The following is a 16,542-nucleotide window of genomic DNA, read 5'->3' as shown; positions in this document are numbered from 1 at the left end:
AGACTAATTTTAGCATTCATCAGTAGATCTCGCCTGCAGCAATTACTACTGTAGTGTTCTCATAGTCATTTTCTATTTCCCCCATTTCTTCTATGTTTATTAATTGGAATTCTTCTGTAAAGAAGAGTTGTCCCTTCTCCTCATTTATTTGCTGATTCAATCATTTATATGTTAATATAGTATATATTAGTATATACTATAATGGTATATTTATTTGTACTTGTTAGAATCCAATACTGTCATTATTTTGTTTCTCTAACTGTTTCAGTTTTTGTCATTGGGAGTGCTTTCAGGTTAGCTCCTGCGTTCTTTTACACATGTCCTTTTGGGGGTGGGAGCACTTCCTTGTTTTCTGGCACCACGGGATATTCCACACCCATCTTGTATTCCCTTTCCTAGACCTGGAATCAACCATGTTGCCAAGGAGTCCTGGTTCCCCTCTTGAGGAATGATATTTAGAAGCCAAGGTCTGTGTATTAGGTGTGTGTATTGCTGGGGGGGTGGGGGTGCCATTCCTTTCAGACCCTCTCAGTGGGCAGAGTCAGGAAACTATAAATGTATAGTAACTCATGTGTATCTCTCTCTCTCTGTCTCCTTTCGTCTATCTACCATCTACCTATCATCTGTCATCTGTCCATCTATAAAAATAAAACAAACATGAATTTATTTTGATACCTGTCTTTCCAACGCAAAACCAAAGGGTTCATGCTAGTGTCCCTTCTTTAGTTGCTTGTAACCTCTATCTCCGACAGTGGGAAATATGACTCCATTATCTACCATATATTTACTGATTTGTCTCTAGTATACAGGTAAAGGTGTTTCAGGTACATGCATTTTTTTGAGGTTTGGAATTTCTGACATCACTAAAGACAATTTTTGAATCATTAACTTTGTGTTTTAGAGTATATCACTTTCTTTTGTGCTTTATTTATAAAGACTCACAGGTAGAGCTATTTGTTTTCTGAAGGTTAGCACTTTTGGAGGTCAATGCATTGTGTTATATTTAAGCTGAGTTTCCCAAGGCCTCACCACTGAGAGGAATAATGGGATCTTATTAACAACAGTACCTTAAATGTCATAAACACATGCCTCCATCTTCTCATGGAGGATTCAGGTCCTTCTCAAGACCTTCCTCCTCAACCCAGGTGGAGCCTCCTGTGTGCTTAAGGACAGATGTGAACCTGCTGGGTTCTGCTGCTCTGCTGAGCTCCATGGATGCCCCAGATGTTCTGAGACATTGATGGGCAGTGTCACACACACCCTAGAGTCCATGTGGTTTTGTTTCCTCAGGCTCTGGTGAAGTAAGGGGAGACAGTGTTCTCTGACTTTGAATTTCACCCTATTATCAGGGGCCTACTGCAGGACTGCTTGTGCCTCCAAAGCCCTACAGAGCTTTAACCAAAACAATTCTTTTTATTCTTTTATTGTAATCTCAGCACTCCCACCTCTTCTGTGCTCTATGTGGGACCACTATGTGAATCCACTGTATCTGCACTGAAAGACAAATGGGAGTAGTGTGCTTGGGTGCTAGGTGGATGGCCACCACCATAGCTGCTCCTGTCTGCACCCATGGCAGACTGTGAATCATTTGTGTTGCTCTTTCTCATGGGACTCTGCTGCAGCTAAGGAATCTTTCCCTGCAGTGGTTCTACACTACCTCTACTGCTTGACTTGATGTTGTTAGTGACAGAGATTGCTGGCTTTCTAAAACGTCCCATGATCCCCTCCCAGAGCATGGAGTTATCACTGGGCGGGGGGGAGAGGGGATTGACTGGTCAGGGATCATCTTTCCCAGCCCTTTTCATATCCAAGCTTGATTACATACTAGTTTTCACCATTCAAATATAAGTAGAAGTGATGTGTGTCACTTCTAGGTTGGCACTTTTTAAAAAAGATTTTATTAGTTTATTCATGAGAGACACACAGAGAGAGGCAAAGACCTTAGGCAGAGGGGCAGCCCAATGTGGCACTCGATCCTGGGACTCCAGGACCATATCCTGAGCCAAAGACAGGCGCTCAACCACTGAGCCATCCAGGTGCCCCTAAGTTGGCACTTTGAAGCAAGTGACAGGGCTTCTCTACTCTCTTCCTTCGCACTCTTCTCTACTCTGGAACGTCTTAAGGCTTGGATTCCTGTATCTCCATGTGGAGGAGAGCCACCTGCCTACATTGGGTTATTACATATGAAAAACAAGTTTTATGGTGATATTAATAAAGTTCTAGGTTTTATTTGTTATGATAGAAAGAATTGCCCAGACCAATACACAAATGAAATCAATTTTCCACCTGCACACCATACCTTGTTTAGGATTAATTGCAACAGTGGCTGAGCCTTACACTGGGCTAGGCTCCTAATACCAGCTCCATGATCCCTCAGGTGAGCTCTCTCCAGAAAGCTCCTCAGCCTCCAAGCTCTCTCACCCATCAGGCACATTCTAGTTTATGCTTCAGGAAGCATTTCAGACCTACTTGTTCTGTGAAGTCTTCCTATCCCTCCCCAAATGGGTTGGATCCTCCACTGCAATGCCGCCAAATCCCGTGCATGCCTGTATCACAGAGGTACACAATCTATTTTTATCATCAGATTACTTGTCTGTGAGCTCCTGGGGGGGGGAGGGGATGGTTAAATCAATGGATGAAAAAAGTCTCCATGTCAGTAACTCCTAAATGTCCAACTCCAGTTCAGATCTTCCCCCTGAGAATCACACCCATGTATGCCTCTTCCTGTTGCCCATCTCTAACTGAATACCCTTGCCTGCACCTCAAACTCAACATGCCCCCCTAAAACCTTCATCATATTTTACAAAATTATTCATTCTTCATGTCTCTTAAATTGAGTGATGACTTCATCGACTACTAAGTTTTCCAGGCTGAAAACCTGCGTGTCATTTTAGATTCCACGCCCCCACACCCAGATCAGCCAATATCTGGTCGCTGCTAAGTTCTTCCCATTCCACTTTCAAAGTGTGACTCAGGTATGCCCCTTCTTCTGATGCAACCTGCATTCAGGTCCTGCTTACCTCTCCCTGGCACAGCCTCCCAGTCTCCCTCTGCCCTTCTCAAGGGTTCACATCGATCCTGTCATTCTCCTGGCTACGGTGTCTCATTGGCTTCTCCTGGCTCTCAGGATTAAATCCAGCCTCTTTGCCTTGTCATCAGAATCCCATCGCAGTGTGAACCCTGTCTCCTCCTACTCTCTCATGTTTTCCATGGACAAGCCCCCCTCCCACCCATACTCAGTCCCACCAAGCTGGCCTTTCCCACCCACAGCTTCAAATGCCCTAAGAGCTGGGATCATGTTTTGGAGATTAAGGTTTCATTTTGTCCCCTTTCTCCAACCTCCTCACCATGCCTGATGGAAATAGATAATGGCCTTTGTGTTCACTGTATGAGAAAGAGATATAGCCTGGCGTAAAGCAGAAAGTGCCTTCCTGGCCTTCTTGCTTTTGTTTCCAAAATCTCTACCACAGAGGGGAGATAATTACTGCATACAGATGAAGTGTCTTGAAGAAACACGGAGAAAGATTTACCTTATTCCAGAAAGGATCCTCTGGGCTGAAGGGAGCAGGGGATAGAACAGACAGTTCTGTGGGTCATGGAGAGGAGAGAGCTGGGTGTGCTGCTCACCCCAGCCAAGGGAGGACCCCCACCAAGGAGCAGCAGGCCCCAGAGAGAAATGGCTACAGCATGTCGGTGAGAATGGATGGGCTCCTGAAGACTCTAGGCGCCCACTGGTGGCTCAGAAGCAGACTGGAAGAGGCCCTAGAGATACCTGAGATTCCAGAACCAAATTCCTCAAAGGACTGACATTACCTCTCCTGTTGGCTTAGCAGAATGGGGGCTTGGATAGGGATTTAATTGGGTTGGAGGACAAAAAAGAGCGATGTTGCCCACCTGAATGTCCAGAGTGAGGCTCACACTCTTTTGGGCCATCTCACTTCTTCCAGCTCTTCATCGCTTCCATGCTCACTCTGCAGGGCCCACTGGGGACAGGTGTTTTCTGTGTGAGCCCCTCCTCTGTGTCCCCACTGCATCTCATCTATCCTTCTAGTGTATTCCTTATTTTATAATTGTTTATTCACTTAACAGAATATGCGGTAGCTATTATCATTAGGATTTCAGTTTATAGATGAAGAAATGGAGGCTCAGAGAGGTAAAGTGTGGGGTTTGAACTGCACTGCTGCTTCAGCTCATGGGTGCGGGCCTTGGCACCCTTGTGGGGTGTCGTTGGTGCCCACCCGTGCCATCATCCATCCTCCTCATGGCCCTCTGCCATCTGGCTTGGAGGCCCCCTGGTCCTGCTCTCCTGCAGGATGGAGTGCATCCCCTGACCTTGTCAGGGGCTGGGATCCCCGCCCCCCCCCCCCCCCCCCCGCCCCGGCAGCTTTAAACAAACACATTTAATTAGGAGAATGTGTCTCTCCATGTTAGCATGTATTCCCTTCTCTGCAAATTGTCCAACTAACTAATAAAGAAAAAAAAAAACCAACACAATTCACACCAGTGAGCTCTTGAAAAGAGAAAATGAAGGAGCGGTCAGCAAATCGGTGGCATCCAGACAGTCCTGGGCTTGGGTGTGAATCCCCGCTCTAGTGATTCCTGCCCTTGGGACCTTGAACAGCACCAGTCTCACTTTCCTTACCTATGGAGAGAGGGTTTAATCCCTACTTCTTGGGGTTGCTGGGAAGGTTATTTGAGAAAGTATGGTGCAAATGTTTTGGGGACTCCAAGACACTATGGAAGTAGAAGTTCAAGGAGAAGAGCCCCTCATGTTAAATTGCAGAAAAACCTACACATGGTCTGTGCCTCCTCATAAAGACTCTAGAGCTTATGGTCACGCTGCTAGAAACTCAGAGTCATGACCTCACGCGGGTCTCTTAGACTATGTTGTGGCTTGAAGTGTGTCCCCCACCAAAATGATATGCTGAAACCTCAGCCCCTGGCCCTCAGAATGTGATCCTTTTGGGAAATCCGGTCTGTACAGAGATAATCAAGTTAAAATGAGGTCATTAAAGGGGACCCTACTCCAGTGTGACTAGTGTCCTTCTAAAAAGGGGGAATTTAGATACAGAAGCACAGGCAGAGGGCGAGCACGTCGCGAAGGCACAGGTTTGGAGCACCTACAAGCCAGCGGAAGCCGGGGAGAGGCCTGGGCACCCTCCCCGCGGGCCCTCCCAAGGCGACCGCCTCGCCAGCACCTTGACCCCACACTCCTGCTCCAGAGCTGTGAGACGCACTCCTGTTATTTCCAGCCACTTTGTCTGCGGAATTGTGGACAGCAGCCCTAGCCAACTAACACAGACCTCAAGGCTGTGCCCTTTCTCTGAGCGGGGTGCAACAGCTCCTCCTTGGGTGGCTGTTCTAATAAACAAATGTAGGCTTGAGTGAGTCTATTCAGTCCGCCGAACCACGTGCCGGACCTCTGCTAGGAACTGGGGAGGCAGGGCCTCCTAAAAATGCATACCCCACCCCTCCTAAAAATGTATCACCCCACGTCCAGCTCCCCAGTGATGCCCGCATTCTTTTCGATCCCCCACAACCACTGAAGCAGTGCCCATGCTGCCTGGAGCAGCTGCTGGGAACTCATGGAGGGGAGGACCCGGCCTCCACCACGCCCTCCGGTGCCAGGGGCTTCACAGTGTCGTGACAGGGAACACAGCCCCCAGATGACAGCAACTGTTATCGTGCCGGCAGGCACACCCACAGCAGCCAACCCGCCGCTGGCCGGGGGGAAAAAATAGCGAAACTTCATTTGGACTAGATGAGCTGAAAACGAACCCTCTCTTTCACATATTTGCCGTTAGCTCTCTGATGCCTTGGCAATCATGAGTTAGATAAAATAGCATCAGCAATTTGGGCTTGAAATCAGCAAAGGTAGTTGGCATCTAATTGCGCTTGGAAAGAAAACACAGGAAAATCTTTTAAAGTCATTATTGCATTTTCTCCAGCATGAGTAGTGATGCTTTTAATTAGCTGTTCTTTGGCTCTGTCCTCAGCAACCTGGTGGGGCTGGGCTCAAGCCAGCTCCCCTAACCCCGGCAGCCCCATCTCCTCTGAGCTTCCCTAGCAGGTGCAGGGGCTGTCACCTGGGGAGGAGGAAGGAAGAGCGGGCTCTCCAAGGGAAGATGGCCAGGGGCTTGAGACTCTGTATCTGCTTTTGGCTTGGGCTTCAGCCTGTAGCCCCTTCCTGCGGTGCTGGGAAGAAAGCCTCTTTCAACTGAGGCCTGGAAAAGACGTATAGCCCAGAGGTGAGCCCTGTGAGTCTGTGCCTCTGTGATAGGTCTGTCTTTCATCTGGCCTGTCAGGCAGCTTTGCTGTGGCTGATTGAATCTTTTGCAAATGAATTTCTTTTTCCAAAAGCAAAGGGACAGTTTTGTTATTTTTTTCTCTCCAACTACAATGAGATAGGGAGAAGTCAATTTGCCAGATTTCCTTCTAAGAAGAGCGCTGTATTTATTTGGAAGAAACACCTTGAGCAAACAGCTCAGATGGATGAAGGGTGACATCCCAAGGCAGAGGGTTTCAAAGTATTTTACTCCAAGTCCCCCTAGGACAATAATAATTTTAAAAACTTGATGTTCCCTTGTAACTTTTTAGGTTGATATGTAAATCACAAATTTGAATGATTGCAAAAGATGCAGCTTACTGTTTATTGTATGCTAAGTACACACTTTAAAATATATTTTCTTCGGTACCTTGAAGCGGCACATTTATGCTCTTCCAGGTTTGAAAATATCTGCCACCTTGCTTAAACGGCAAGGCCACTTATTTAAACTCTCGGCCAAATCAAACTATCAGAAAACACCTGACTTCATGACTTAGTTAAAAAAACTTGACCTGGACACAACTATCCCCCTTCTGAACTCCAATTCTAAGTTGGACAGCCAGCCAGCCAGCCAGCCAGAAAGATAGACCAAATAGACAGAGAGACCGTTGCATGAAGTCAGAAGGGAGCTCTGTAAGGAATTTGTTCCAGTGTTCTTCACTAAGGGACTCTCCCTCTGCAGCTGTTCCTTCTCCAATCTATCCCTTTCTTTGGGCCTGGGAACCTTGGCCCCTTGTGGCAAAGCACTAACAGTAACAGGCTGGAGGGGAAGCGAGCCTTTCTTCTGCAAGGCGCAGGACTGTGTTCAGAAAAGGGGAGCAGAGACCCTAGAGGCTGGCAGAGGGCCCAATTTAGAAGCACGGGCTTTTGCAAACAGAAGATCTGGCAACTGATTCCCTCCAACACACTCAAGTCTTTGTGCACCCACCCAGGGCCTGCTACCCCAGTTTGAAGGTTCCCAGATAGTAAAAGGAGTTTGAAAAAAGGGATTGCTTACCATTTGCTAAGAGGTTCACAGATTCATTGAGAGACCTGGAGACCCCAACTCCAGGCTTAGCTCTCTGGACAGCACTCAAAATCATGCTACTGGTGGGGGCACCGATAGGGAGGCCAGATGCCAGGGACTCAGTTCACTGTGACAGCTGCAAGGCAGGGGGGATGCAGAAACAGCAGTGAAAGACCTTCAGCTCTCAGCCTGGACTGTTCCGACCCCGTATTAAATAGGTCAAACATTTTTAGAGTTAATAAAAGAATGTGCTGGCATGGATGTTAAAATATTCCACATTTGTAAGCCTTTTTTTTTTTTTTTTGTTCCAAGAAATTACTGTCTAAAGCAAGAATGGAGCTTTCTCTCTCTGGGCTGTGTCTGGTGTTCTGGTAGTAGTTTGGGGTTATTTAGAACATACACGGAAGATCAAGGTTATGCTGCCTTATACTCTTTTTTTTTTTAAACAGGGACACCTGGGTGACTCAGCAATTGGGCATCTGCCTTTGGCTCAGGGCATGATCCCGGAGTCCTGGGATCGAGTCCTGTGTCGGGCTCCCTGCATGGGGCCTGCTTCTTCCTCTGTCTGTGTCCCTGCCTCTCTCTCTCTGTGTCTCTCATGAATATAAATAAAATCTTAATTTTTTTTTTAACATAGGTTTGGTGATTTGGGAGGTACTGAAGCTGGAGAGCTTGGTTCTTGTCTCACAGAGTCGAAGAATGAATCTTGAAGACAGAGGAGTGAGTAAGCGATAGAAGTTTATTAAGCAAGGAAACAGAAAAAGCTGTCAGGAGTGAGAGGGGTCCCGACAGGGTTGCCAACTCAGGCCCCCACTGACAGCCTTTTATTTAGACCTGACCAGGATGCTTGTGGCCTTATCATTCTTGGGCTGTCTTGGTTTGAGTAAGGACTGGTGATAACATCTTTAATGGCTTCCTTCTTTTTAGGGTCTGATTACTCTTTGTTGGCCACAAATGTCTGTCATAAAAAAAGACATACTCCCCACCCACACCTAGGGCAGGGTGATTGGGTTTGTTCCCTTATCTCTGGTTTCCTTACACCTCAGCATTTTTGGGATTTCTGTGAGCCTGATCCCATAGCCCCCTATCTATCTCTCCCTACCAAGCCCCACCTGTCCCTTAACCAGCACTTGTCCAGCCTCTGTCACCCTGCCCCAGAACATCGCAAAATCTTCCCAGCTGGTCATCTGCCTGGTCTGGACTCTCTCTTCTTCCAGTCCATCTTCCTCAGAGGCCACCAGAGTGATCTTCCTTTTTTTTTTTTTTTTTTTCCAGGAAATTCTTGGTGGGACTATAGAATAATATAACTACTTTGGAAAAAGTTCTGGAACTTTTTAAATGAAACTAAACATAACCCTACCCTAGGGCAAGCAATGGTGCTCTTAAGAAATACAAAGCCACACATCCACACAAAGAGCCATGCAAGATTCTCCACAGCAGCACCTTTCACAGTAACCAAGACACAAGGAAGAGCCCAGGTGTGTATCAGTGGGATAGCTGGTGGAGGAACACGGTGGGACACTTCCAGGAAGCCAAAGGAGGGAACATTGGCCTACATGATAACATGGAGGAATCACAGAAGCATTACGCTGAATCAAAGTAACTTGCCTCATCTATTTATATAAAGTTTTTCAAGAGCTCAAACTAGTCCCTAATGAAAATTTAGGATAATGGCTGCCTTGGAGGGTGGGTGGGTGTGTGGAAATGGAGACTGACTGGGAAGGAGAATAATGGAAGCTTCTGGGGTGATGGACATGTTCTGTGTCGTGACAGTTGCTTAAGTTTCACGACAGTACCATTTGTCAAAACCCATCAACAGGGACTTTTCAGACCTGTACATTTCACCATATGAAAATTTACCTCGCAATAAAAAAAAATGAGTATAAATAGATACTGAACACTGGTTATTGATATGCACACTGAAATGTTTAGGAGGAAGTGTACTTCAAAATGCATAAAAAACAAGATGGAATAATGACTGGATGGAGAGGATGGCTGGCTGGAGAGATACGTGAGAAAGGAAATGTAGCAAAGGGCTGGTTACCTCTAGAGAGTGGGTGTGTGGCTGTCTACCATGCAACTCCTTTTTTTTTTTTAATTTTTATTTATTTTTGATTGTCACACAGAGAGAGAGAGAGGCAGAGAAATAGGCAGAGGGAGAAGCAGGCTCCATGCACTGGGAGCCCAACGTGGGATTCGATCCCGGGTCTCCAGGATCGCGCCCTGGGCCAAAGGCAGGCGCCAAACCGCTGTGCCACCCAGGGATCCCATGCAACTCCTTTAAGGTACACTTGTCTATCATTCTATAGCCAGGGCTTAGCACGATGCCTGCTATGAGCTACTTATCTGGCATTTTGCTCATTGAGTCATCCTAACCATCTTATAAGGCATGTACCACCTGAGGTTACAGATGAGAACACAGAGGTTCATGTATCAAGTCATAGAGTTGGTCAGATGTAAGCCTGGATTGCAGTGCGGGGCTCTGCCTCTGGCACCCATGTTCTAGTCATCTCACTAAGCCCATTCTTTTAGAGGTCAGTAGCTATTTTAAGTTCTGGGAAAGAAAGTTGGATAAATCAAAACGTGTTTCCTGCTCTCTAGCTATGGACTGTGAGGACTTCACAGAGGCTGGTTGACTTTGGTGCATGCATTATGTTCCCTAACATGGCCCCTGCTGTTTCTCTTTTGAACATTCTGATTTTGAGACAATGACTCTTAAGGGTTAAACTGTGTTGCCCACAAGCTCGTGTGTTGCAGCCCTAAACTCTAGAATCTTGGAATGTGACCTTATTTGGAAATAGGCTCTCTACAGATGATCAAGTTAAAATGAGGTCATTAGAGTGGGCTTAATCCAATATGACTGGTTGTCCCAATAAAAAGGAGAATTTGGACACAGAGACAGACATGTCCCTAGGGAGCATGCCATGTGAACATGAAGCAGTAATCAGAAGGATGTACATAGAGATCAAGGAATGCCAAAGATTATCAGCAAAACACCCAGAAGCCAGGAGAGAGGCATATGAAAAGAACAGGTTCTTCCTCGAGCCGACAGATGGAATGAGCCCCACCAACATCTTGGTCTCAGACTTCCGACCTCCAGAACTATAAGACAATATATCTCTGTTGTGTAAGTCCCCACCAGTGTGTGGTACTTTGTTACAGCAGCCTTCGGAAACTCAGACCACATCCAAGTAATTCTCAGTGCCAGGCCATTTTATTCTGTGACTGGTTTTGATAACCAGCTCACACGCACACCCCAGTGTGTGATACCGGATGTTTAGTTGAGCTCTTGAAGATGATATGGCTTAGAAATATGCTCCCAGGGCAGCCCGGGTGGCTCAGTGGTTTAGCGCCGCCTTCAGGCCACGATGTGATCCTGGAGACTCGGGATCGAGTCCTGCGTCAGGCTCCCTGCATGGGGCCTGCTTCTCCCTCTGCCTGTGTCTCTGCCTCTCTCTCTCTGTGTCTTTCATGAATAAATAAATAAAATCTTAAAAAAAAAAAAGAAATATGCTCCCAGAGAAACTCAAGGTACAGTGAGTGGTGCTTATTTTTTGTTCACAGTCTCTATACAAAGTTTTCCCTTGAAATGGCAAAGTTGTAAGCCGAACTATCTGCTCCACTGAATGTGAAGTATTAAGTATGCAGTAGTGGACGGGGTCGAAGGATACGGCAAGATAAAGATAGTGTTTGAATGCCCAACAACATTGCCTTTTGTAAGGTAATTGGGGAACCAGGTCTGGCAGCTGCTGAGCTGTGTTGGAGGGGGGCAGGGGTGCGGGGGGAGGGGCTGAGCTTCAGGAGCCAGAGGATAAGAAGGGAAATCTTGACAGCCTCAGGTTCTGTCCTCTTTCTGCTGCTCTCCCCCTGTCTGTCTCTCCTTCTGTTGGTGTCTGCCTGCAGGCCAGCTCTCTCACAATAGAAGGTAGTCATCAACAGCTCCCAAATCTGACCACCACTGGTTAATTTGTGCTCAGGCGCACATCACCTTCCCCGGGAATGGGATCTTTGGTGCAGGGGGGTCAGGTGCCTGCCAGTCTGTGTGCCAATCACTTATGTTCCCTAGGCAGGATGATGCTGGAGGCATGTGGCTGTCTCAGCTGAAGTCACATGGGGCCAGGAGTTAGTTGAGGGGCTCAAAGGAGGTCCTAACAAACCAAGGGCAAAAGTGGATGAATTTGGGTTTAAAATGGAGGCTGCTCCCTCAATGAAGAATTTCACCAGAAATGTCACTGATGACAGGCTGAGTAAAGATTTTTGCAGTATCCCATGTCAACAAATTACTGTACCTGTGTTATGCAAAGAACTCCTACAAACCCATTAAAGTGAAAATACAGAACTGAGGACATAGGACAAAGATGAACATTTCCTTCATAGAACGGGAATCCAAATGGCTGAGCAGTATGTGAAGGAGGGCTCCACTCTACCTCACTAGCAATGAGGGAAATGGAAGTGAGAAGAACACTGTGAGAATCAGTGTGTGTATTAGTGCAGCAGGCGTTGGTAAGTGAGTAATTCCATGTGCCCGTGAGGATGTGGGGAGACCAGAACACTTGTGTTTGGAAGCAAGAGCGTATGTTGGCAGAGTCCTGGAAAGTGATCTGCAGCATGGAGCAAAATTAAGGACTGCATGTGCCATATGTTCCAGTTAGTAGGTTCCTCGGTGTATGGCTCAGATGGGTTCTTTCCAAGGTCTGCAGGGGAACATGTACTAAGATAGTCATTGCTAGGCTCTGTGCAGAAGGGGAGGAGAGGATCTTGAGTGCCCATGAGGGGCCAGTGCAAATAGAAAGTGTGGTGGATGTGTACTGTGGCATATGATATGGGAGCCAGATGCCACAGAACAGGTGCATATACAGCTGCATCGAAAGATCTCTGTGCAACAAAACTGAGGGAGAGAAGGGAAGCCCAGTGGTGTTAATAGCATAATACTATTTATTTAAGTTAAAACACTTTCCCTACAGAGCAACATTACTTAGCTGATAAGAATTGATGCATAGTTAAGGCCGTATATGAGAAACATCAGGCTGGTGCCAAGATAAGTAATGTTCATAAAGAATCAGGAAGAAAGAGAGAAAAGGAAAATCAAGAAAAAGTAGACAATCAGCAAGATGTCCAACCCCTGGCCTGGGCGGTGTATGAATTAAGTGGTGTATGGACAGGGGCTGGGACAGAGAAGCCAGTCAGGGTGCCATGACAATAGTCCAGATGAAGGAAAAGAAGACTCCAACTAAGTAAATAGTAAGGTTGGAGCGATGGCAATTGATTCAAGAGGTATATGGGAAAAAGTAGAAATGATGGGACACAGAACAAATTGGATGTGGTGGGTGAGGGGGAGGGAAGAGTCTAGAATAGTTTTTGGTTTCTGGACACCAAAGGGAACTATCCTGGCATGATGAGGACAGGAAACCAGAAGGAGAACCAGGTTTGGAGTGGAAAGAATGAATTCCCTTTTGGTTGTCAATACATGATGGTCCATGACGAAGTGCCTAAATGTTTTATTGCGGGTAAACATTTGGGCAGCACATTGGAGCAGATTCCCTGTCTAATACTACACATGTTGCCGTGCTAAATTAGCCTTTTAAAGAACTGGTTAGGACGACTTAGTAAAACAAATTTCTGGACTCAAGAAGAAACCAAATAGTATTTATACTCCAGTGAAGGTTAGAAATTGGGCAGGCCAGGACGAGTAAGAGATTTTCATTTCAAGTGTAAACAGAGATGCTGGGGTTGATCTTTAAATCTCAGAGTTTGTGATTTGTGCAAAGTATTTTATTCCCCGTTGACTCCAAATCATGAGGAATATCAATATTTTAGAGCTTTCCTATTATAAAGCCAGAGTTTACTGAAGGAAATAAATACTCATGACAGTGATCAGAAGTTCATTGCCCAAATTCTCAATCCCTGTAGCAGTTGGTGACAGCTAGGGCTGAGAGCCTGGGGGACATGAACTTGACCATTTGCAAGGAATCCCCCCATAAGAATGGCCTCCCCCACAAGGAGGACTCATCTTTTGATGATATCCTGGACCCCACAAGGGTCTTGCTGGATGGTGGGTAGCAAAGGGGAAGTTGCATGAGAAGCAGGGGAAGGGCTCTGAGCTCACTGCTAAGAGGTTTAGGTTCCAGGTCTGCTGTGAACCTCCAGTGTTCATGGCAAGTCACCTCCTCCCTGCAGTCCCCTGAGTTTCCTGTTTCCTCATTTACAGGATATGCCTGTTCAACACTAAGGTGTCCGGGATTTCCCCCAACTTGACTCCAGTTCTTTCTGCTGTACCCTAACCTTCTGTGCTAAAATTGTGTCCGAAATTGACTCACATGCGTGCTGTCCTTTACAAAGAATTTCCCTGTTATGGTCTCCCTTGATCACTTGTCACATCTGTAAGGTCGCGCGTACAGGGCGATGGCTCGCTTTCTAAGTGAAGAAAGTATAAGGCATGCAGCTTGCCTTCCAGCGTGGGCAGACAAACAAACGAATGAGGCAATGCAGAGTGTGCTAGCAGTAAGTGCTAGGACAGAAATTTTTAAAAAGTAGGAAGGTGGCCAGTAGGCAGGAAAGGGTGACTCGGACAATGGGCTCAGGAAGGGCTTTTAGGAGAAGGCTCAGAAAGGGAAAATCATCTCCTGAGGCTCCACAGCTCACAGTAGGGTGACCAGCTGCCTCTGTTTGTCCAGGACTGTTCCAGCTTTAACCCTGAGAACCCCACATCCTGGGAAGGCAAGTGAAGGCACTGCTGCTTAGGCCACTGTGATGTCTCCAGGGACTAGAACAATGCCTGGCACCCAGGGGAGCTTAAGACACTTAATCCATTTACTGAATAAGTGGGTCTACCGTATCCAACACATAGAGCATTTATTTCTGTGTGAAGCATGGTTGCAAGTGCTTTAAATGTGTTACCTTAAAAAATAAATAAATAAATAAAATAAAATAAATAAATAAATAAATGTGTTAGCTTGTTTAATCCTCATAGCAACCCCGTGAGGACGCAGAGACGTTAAGAGGCTTGGCCGAAGGTCACACAGCGGCTCAGTGGCAGAGAGGGGATTTGAGCCGAGAGCTGGCCCTCTCACCCACCACCCCATACTACGTCTTGGTGGAAGGCAGGGGAGAAGGAACATTGTGGCAGTCACTGTGTCCTTTGACAGTCTTTCAAAACACGCCTCCAGCGCTCACCCGGGGCTTCCTCCACCCCCGGGCAGGCCGGGCACCCTCCGCGGCACTACTAGCATCACCGGGTCACTGCTTATCTAGGTCTCCGTCTCTCTTCCCAGAATGTCTGCCCCTTGAGAGCTGCTCCTGTCTGCTTTTCCTACCTTCAGTGCTGGGCCTGGGGCCCGGCGCACAGGGTGAGCCTTGCAAATCTCTGACGGTGATCCTTTCTCACCTAGCCCGTGGGTTTCTCAGCCTCCGGTACCCGGGCTGTCCCGGGCTCACTTGCCCCTGGGCCGCGCCACACACAGCCTTTTGCCTCCCCTCCCCCTGGCTCAGTCTCCCTTGCCCCTAGAAGTTCATCCCGTCCTCCAAGAAGGGCTCTCTGGCGTCCCAGGTTGGCTTGGGTGTCCTTGCTGTGGGGACTCAGCCTGTCACCTATGCTTCTGTCACAGCAGTGATGTCACTGGGAGCCACTGCCTGCTGACACAGCTGCCTCCCTCACCAGACTAGGAGCACCAGGGAGGCTGGGGTCACACCCTGTTCATCTCTATGTCCTCCCTGTCCAGAACCCAGAACAGGGCAGACATTAAGTAAGGGTGATAAAGCTAGAATTTCTTTATTTCCACTTCCCGGCAACCTCTACTGGGAACCCACTGTGGGCCAGGTACTGCTCTCATGTTTCCTACCCAGCGATTCTGTAACCCCCATAAGTCAGTGGGGCAGATGCTGTTACCATTTTTAGTCTATAGATTCGGAAGCCCAGGCGGACAGAGCTCGTGGGACTTGACTAGGGCCGCTCAATTAATAAGAAGCAGGTTGACTTTTGAACCTAGACAGCTGGGTTCATAGTAATATCAGCTACTAAGCTGTGTCTGGAAAGGTCCAACAAGCTCTCTGGGACCTGCCTCAAGCTCCCAGCCCCTGTGGGGGGCCCCTTTCCCATGTGCCAAGGGGCCCTTCTGGCTGTACTGGCTATTCCCTCATGGGCATGGGGACAGGACAGCTCAGGTCGTGTGTGGTGACCATCACACAAGCTTCCCTGGCCCACACCCTCTAAACCACTGCGGGGATAGGTGTAGGGGTAAAGCTCTAGCAGGGCTCATGTCTGTGAATTCTCTGGATGTTTGGAGAAGAGAATTTGCAGCCTATCTTGCATCTGGAAGTCTCAAATTCACTAAATTTATCAAGTTCCAAGATCTCACCAAAAATACCTATTTATTTTGTCATTCATTCATTCATCCGCTGATTTACTCATTCATTGACAGGTTATTTGCGGAGCCCATACTCTGTAGCAGCCACTATGCAGACCCCTCTCCTGCAATCCTGGCAGCCAGCACGGAGATGTTGTCATTTTCAGTACAGGTGCTCGCACTCGGATTGGGGAGCGCAGGGGTTCGGGCAGCGTGGTGGAGGTAGGGTTCCAGTCCAGATCTGCTTGACACGAACACCTCCAGTGAAGGAGCCATGCAGATAAACAGTGGAGCGACCGCTACTCGCTGAGGAGGGAACACGAGGGACAGCCAGCACCACCTCATTCAGCTACATATTTGCTCAGCTGGGGTGATGCCCAGTCGTTCGCTCATTCATCAGACATCCAGGAGAACCTAGTGTGTCCTAAGAACTCTGCTGGGGGGTGACCTGGGGGAGAGCTGCGGGGAGATGCAGAGCAGGAGGTTCTCTAAGCAGAGCGAGGCAGAGGATGTCTCCGACGGTCCCTGTGCTCCCTGCTGCCACCAGTTCTGGCAAACTTTTTGCTCTGCCCATGACATCTCTTTTGTCTGGACTGCTCTTTTTCCTCCCTTCCTCCCTTCCAGCATACCGAGCCTCTCTTGCTCTCTTGATTTCTTTTCTTTTTTCTTTAAATAAGGGGATTAAAAAATATTTTATTTATTCTTTCATGAGAGACAGAGAGAGAGTGAGGTAGAGACACAGGCAAAGGAAGAAGCAGGCTCCCTGCAGGGAGCCCAATGTGGGACTCGATCCCAGGACCCTAAGATCACACCCTGAGTGGAAGGCAGACGCTCCACTGCTAAGCCACCCAGGCATCCTGCCTTTCTTG

The sequence above is a fragment of the Canis aureus genome, chromosome 4 (genome assembly GCF_053574225.1).
Source record: "Canis aureus isolate CA01 chromosome 4, VMU_Caureus_v.1.0, whole genome shotgun sequence".
Lineage (NCBI taxonomy): Eukaryota > Metazoa > Chordata > Mammalia > Carnivora > Canidae > Canis > Canis aureus.
Note: the sequence above shows the minus strand (reverse complement) of the source record.